This window comes from Schistocerca americana, chromosome 5 (genome assembly GCF_021461395.2).
Source record: "Schistocerca americana isolate TAMUIC-IGC-003095 chromosome 5, iqSchAmer2.1, whole genome shotgun sequence".
NCBI lineage: Eukaryota > Metazoa > Arthropoda > Insecta > Orthoptera > Acrididae > Schistocerca > Schistocerca americana.
In genome coordinates, this window is record NC_060123.1 from 104,943,606 (window position 1) to 104,949,960 (window position 6,355).

Genomic DNA, 6,355 nt, shown 5'->3' on the forward strand with positions numbered 1-6,355 from the left:
GGTTTTTCTCTCTTTGGTCCTTGAAATTGTTCATCAGCCACTGGAACGGATGTTCGATCATCGACCACAAGCAACATGGCCATTTGGGATCCATGCAAGAGAGAGTTTTGAATTATTACAGTTGGGGGGCTTTAAGGTCCAAAGCCAGGGGTGGAGTAGGGCAACCCCCCGGCTACTACCAAGGTCCAGATTGCCTTTAGAACTGACTGCTTACAACACGCATTGTACCCCAGACCATGTCTTTAAAATTAAATTTAAGGAATTTTTACGTAGGCACACAGATTTTATTACCGTCTACACGTATGGTTCTAAGCAGGGAGATGTTTTCGGTTGTTCTGTCATGTTCCGGGACACTGTCCTCAGGACACTGCTCCCAGAACAGTTTTCAGTTTATATCACGGGGAATTGTTTGGTATCCTGAGGGCAATAGAGCAGACGAGACGGCGCCGTGACCAAATTATTTATCATCTGCTCCGATTCTCAAAGTGCCCTTTTCGCTGTAGGACAGATGTACCCAGAAGATCGGCTGGTGGAACGAGTGCAGGATGCTGTGCTTCTCTTGCACAGGCAAAACAAGGAAATCATTTTTTTGCTGGGTTCCAGGGCACATAGACATCCAGGGAAACGAACTCGCTGATGCTGCTGCTAAGGAGGCTAGCTCCCTTCCTCCTCCTTCCAGCTGTTCAGTCCCTCTGCGGGCTGTAACTTCATTTGTGACCAGGGAGGCCATATGTTGGTGGGAGTACCAGTGGGTGGAACTGAGGAACAATAAACTATGTTCAATCAAACCTTCAGTGTGGCCTTGAATCATCTCCTTCCGCTTGCGACAGTGTGAAGAAGCAGCCCTTACTTGGCTTAGAGTGGGACTTTGCCCACTGACACGAGGCTTCCTCTTACGTCGAGAGGAGTCCCCAGTAAGTCAGAGATGCGGGACACAGCTGACAGTACGACATCTTTTAACAGAGTGTGTTCTATACGGAGACCTGACGGTTGAACTGGGCCTCCCACAGGATCTTCCATCTACGTTAACTGATAACGAGGCGTGTGTTGTTCGTGTCTTAAAATTTTGTGCAGTGTCCGGAATTCTTCCCAAAATAATTGGTGTGCGATCTTAATGTGTCACAGAGTGGCTGGGTCACGTATTATTTCGTAGTCATCATATCCAACCACGCTTATTTGTCCTTGTTTAGTTATCCCGCTGTGACTCGCTCGGGTTTTATCACGTGCTTTTATGAACCTCACCTTCCTGGTGTAGCTTTACGTTTCCTGTGGTGGGATCAAACGTAGTTTTCCAGTTTATTGATCTCCTTCCATAGATTATGAAAAACTTCTTCGTTATGACAATAATGCAAGGACGCTGAAGACGTAACTGTTTAGCACCCTTCACCATAAATCAGCATCATCATCATCTGGTCCTTGAAATCATGGATGTTTGAGTGGGACACCCTGTATACTAGATAGTAAACCACTTTGTTGAGTGCTATAGCGTGGATATTATTCTGACGTAAGCTCCGACCTGTTTTTAATACCCAAGAACAGGAGTGTGCTGTGTACCAGCAGCTCTATCATAATTTTGTGGTAGTAACAATTCACAACGACACATAATTGTAACCGACCTAGTATCACAAACCTCTGCACAATACATGATGACGGAATATGCTGCGGAAAGGTAAAGATAGCGCCTATATCAGAATAACACGTGGCTATCCTAGAAAGAGGGCCTTCATTTACGCAATGAATAGAGTATCTCGTTTCAGTCAGACTTTTCGCCTGAACAATTGTGTGAAGAATCATTCACTGCTCATCGTGATCCACAGTCTCGTTGACACGAGTAGAGCTGTCTTCATTGGGGAGTCCTGATTGGAACTGAGACACGATGACCAACAAAGAAGCTTCTGAAGACGCCCCGGACAGTGGTGGTATACAATCCCGCTGTCACCTGCCTCACGGTCCGACAGCCAGGAGCGATTGTCTGGGGTGCCATTTCTTATCGTACGTAGCACGCCCGGCACCCAGTCAGCACAGCCGTACGACGACGATATTCTATGCCCCCTTTTTGTGCCGTTCATGTAAAAGCACCCTGGGGCTACATTTCAGCGACCTTCTGCACACGCCGAGAGTTTCTACTGCTTGTCTTCGTCCTTGTCAAACTCTAACTTGGCTAGCAAGCTAGCCGGATCTTCCCCATTTGGGAACGCTTGGAGTATTATGGGCAGGGCCCTCCAACCATCTCGGGATTTTCACAGTCTGACGCACAAATGGAACATAATTTACCACGATATCCATCAGGAGCACATCTTACAACTATGACTACCAGTATCGAGTGGAGTAACTGCTTGCATAAGGATCAGAGGTGTACCAACGCGTTATTGACTTTCTCAAATTGTGAAGCTCTTTTTCGTGAAATGAATCATCCGATTCTTCTGAAATTACAATTTTTTTCTTTACGAGGAATGGTCACCAGCGGAGGGGTCGACTTTTTGTAAGAATCAATATGGCGATGTCCATTAAGGGCGAAGGAATCGCAGCCTCAGCCATTCACCCTTGTGGACCCTCGTTTGCGAGTAATCAACAAAATTTCGAAATTTCACGTGATGCTCTATAGCGTTAATAGGCAGCTCTTTACAGACTGGCTGCATAGCGTAATTTTTAAGTTACAGACCTCTCATGCAAATGAATGTGGGTTTAAATATAGTCAGACGTTTTGAGTTTTGTGTTTTTAAATCTTTATTGAAATGACTATGATTATTGTTTTCATTCAATTAATTGCTTTAAATGTATTGATTTACTGTACCTCAGCCACGGTATGTTAGTCATCGTATACAATACATCGCTTGCTGTCATTTTACTTCCTATGAATCTTTTTCCAATTAGAATCCTTGTTCGTGGCATTTTTATTATGGTTATGTATCAACTTCGATTTAATTGACTCCATTTCATCATCCTACGTTCACGTCCGTGTTATTGTTTTCATTATTTCTGTTTCACATTTTGCAAACAGTTTCGTTTTACTTATAACCCCTGAATTCGTTTAAATCATTACGCATGTTATTTTGACGACGGTGGTACAAGAATTTATGTGTTAAATGTTTGTATGACGATTGACACCCAAAAAATGTACATTTCGTAACGAAAAATACATTTTTGACATCATTGTACAGTCAGCAAAGATTATTTTGTCTTTCGTTCTTTACCGACAGATCGGCATTTTCAAATGTATACATATAACCTCCATAACAACTTAGCAATATTTTAGATACTTTTTTCCATTTTTTTCAGGTGGTACACGCCATTTCATTACGTTAAAAATGGATGAAACAGAAATAGTTCCATCGTTCGTGAGCTTCCATTAGTTACGTCACGAGCTGTAACATTCTACTGCTTTCGAAACAGAGAAATACTCTGCATTCCATTACCAGTGATTAAAATACCGAAGCATCAGGTAGGTAAAAACAAAATCCGATGTTTTCAATTACGAAGCTACAGATACTCAATTGTTATCAGCTAACCGTTGTTTCTATGGAAATATCTAAATTCCTAAGTTGGCTGTGTCGCTCGGTAAATTATTTCATTCTCTACCAATTCACAGTGGAAATTTGTTGAAGTATGGCTAACGAAACCTCCTTCCCAGAACCTGATATAGTGCCACACGAATTTATCTGCCACGAAATCGCCAGCCGGTCGTCGCAAGTGACCGTTGCTACTACACCCGAGCAGTGTCCATCGTTACAAGGAGAGGACGTTTCGATGTCGGAAAGCCACGGAATTCCCGACGTACCAGGGAGACATAAAATTACGACGTGCAAAGACGTCGGTCTCTTCGCAACTGCTTCAGCTACGCATGAGGCGATTTTGTCAAGCTGCAGCGAGTCTCATACGAGTAACTCGAGTGGAGCGACTGAGGGGGAAGACGCCGCAGAAGGTATGGAGTACCAGTCTTCTTCAAACCTAGTGCCTCTTAAAAACGCAGCTCCCATGTCTGACCTCTTCCGCTCCGGATCTGAAGGCATCAATGGTAAAGGTCAACTTCCTACACTTGAAGGCCGAGAGAGTGGAATTTCTATAAACGAAACGCTTTTGCTTAGTGTGGATCTAACCGCAGCAGATTTGGGCACCATATGCGACGTCAATGATAAAAATTATTATCAGCAGATGGTCTTGCGAAGATTACTTACTGAAAGTGATGTGGATCAGGGTGATTCTGAAAGAGAAGGTGATGTTCCAGGCGTCGTGCCAGCGTTGGATGAAGAGAAAGACGTTGAGCAAGAACTGCAAAACCATAGCAGTGAAAGCATGGCCAGTGCAGCAGTTAAAACAGGCACTGGTTACGGCAAAGAACTCGTACCTGTTAAAAGTGACGAACGAACCAGCAAATTTAAGTTCATCCGGATCAATTGCTCTTCCCAGGACGTCTTCGAAGATGCTAAGGGATCAAACGGAAAAAATTCCGGTGAAAGCCTTCTTGTTTGTCAAGATGTGAGTGACACAACTGTTAATTCGGCAGACGTGAAGAAACTTAGTGAGCAGGAAATTATTTCAAACGAAGTGCTGAATTCCGCTCTACTTAACGTAAGCAAAACAGTCTGTAAAGAAAGCCTCGATAAATCAACTACCGATATGTTACCAACAACCGACTCTACAAAAGTTTGTGACAGTGTTAATGAAACTTACACGGACCTCGACAAGTATAGCTCTGGAGACAACTCCATTGCCAATGCAGATGAAAATGAAAAGATCACAGGACAAACTGAAGAACTGACTTCGATGCAGACAGACGGTGTTACCGGCACAGAAAGTGCGGATGACACTGCTCGTCAGCCAGAAAAGGAAAACAAAAACTTGAAGAACAGATCTGTTCTCGTACTGGAAACTCTGTTCAGAGCTGGTGCTGGGAATTCTATGGTTGCAGCCGTGAGAGCTGTGTTATGTTTTGCGGCTGCGTTTATCCTGCTGTATGCGCCCTCGACGCTCATCAACATCTTGACACTGTACCTTCAACTTCTTGTCTGCGCCATATTTGTAGACATATTTTTGAATTGAAATATTGATTACACTGTATTACAAAAAGATATAACTATTTACTCTGTGGAAACTAAGAAATAACAGCTGGATGACTTCTTTGTTTTTTGCACTTCACAAATAAAATTAATCATAGAAAACGTTCTTTGTGTTACTTAATTGTTTTTAATTTGAATGATTAAGATCCTCGGTGCCATTTTCTAACCACCTGTGGATAAGTCAGAGCGAATATCTTCCAGGAGCAATGTCATGATTTTGGGTATGTTCTGTCACCTTGATATTCTTATTAAATTTGGCGACTACATTTTTCAACACAGTACAGAGGTGACATAACTTTTGCTGCCTTAGCATCTTAGACACAAACCAAACCTCAGTGAAGCTTACAGTTCAATAATTCACATTATAACAAATCTATACCACAATTAGTATGTACCCTTTCAGAAACTAGAATAAATGAAGAATTAATTCATATCTGCCTTTCAGTACATCTGCAACATCATGAGATAGAATGTCAACACAACATGTAATGAGTCTTAAGCCTAATTTTGCCCTCTTCTTTTTACAAAATCTATTATACAGCAGTGTAATGCAAAAGCATGATCTTGTATTGCATGCACAAGGTGCAGACGAATACTATTTATTCATTTAATTTCATCTGTTTGACCACTTCTAAAACGATATTAATAAGACTATGTTTTTATACATACAAAATCGTTTGTGTTACGTGAGGGTGACGCTAATAACTACATGAATATTAAAAATTTTAGTAGCCACAGCAACAGAAGTGAAACAATGTCGACCAGGCTTTGTTACATCTAATAAGAACCAGTAAGTTAAAACGCCATACCCCGTGGAATAACTAATGAGAATTAATAACTATACTTATTAAAAGCTAAAACCCCTACAAGTAGCACTACCATCACTTCTATTACCAATGTTCCCCTTCGTAATTGAAGGCATGTCTTAGGAAACCCTAATCTCAGTTAGCAGAATGAAATAGCTCCAACAATTAATAAAAAATAGTGATACAGACAGTGATCTTTGTTGATTACCATTTGTATCAATACTGATACGAACCCTACGTAGAACGACATTCCTACGTGAATTTAAAAGTAATAATTTATATTAGGTATCACTCATATGTCAACGATTTAGGAATGAAGATATATCTCCGTAAAATCTTTTGAAAATTTGACACCAGTCTCCGTTAAGTATTCTTCAACATAAATCCTTTTACTCAACTTAAACCGATAAGGGAGGACATTGTGGATCAAAGTTTTGTGAGTCTATCGATATAGCTAACTGTTGACAATTTCACTGACGGTAAAGTGAAGAT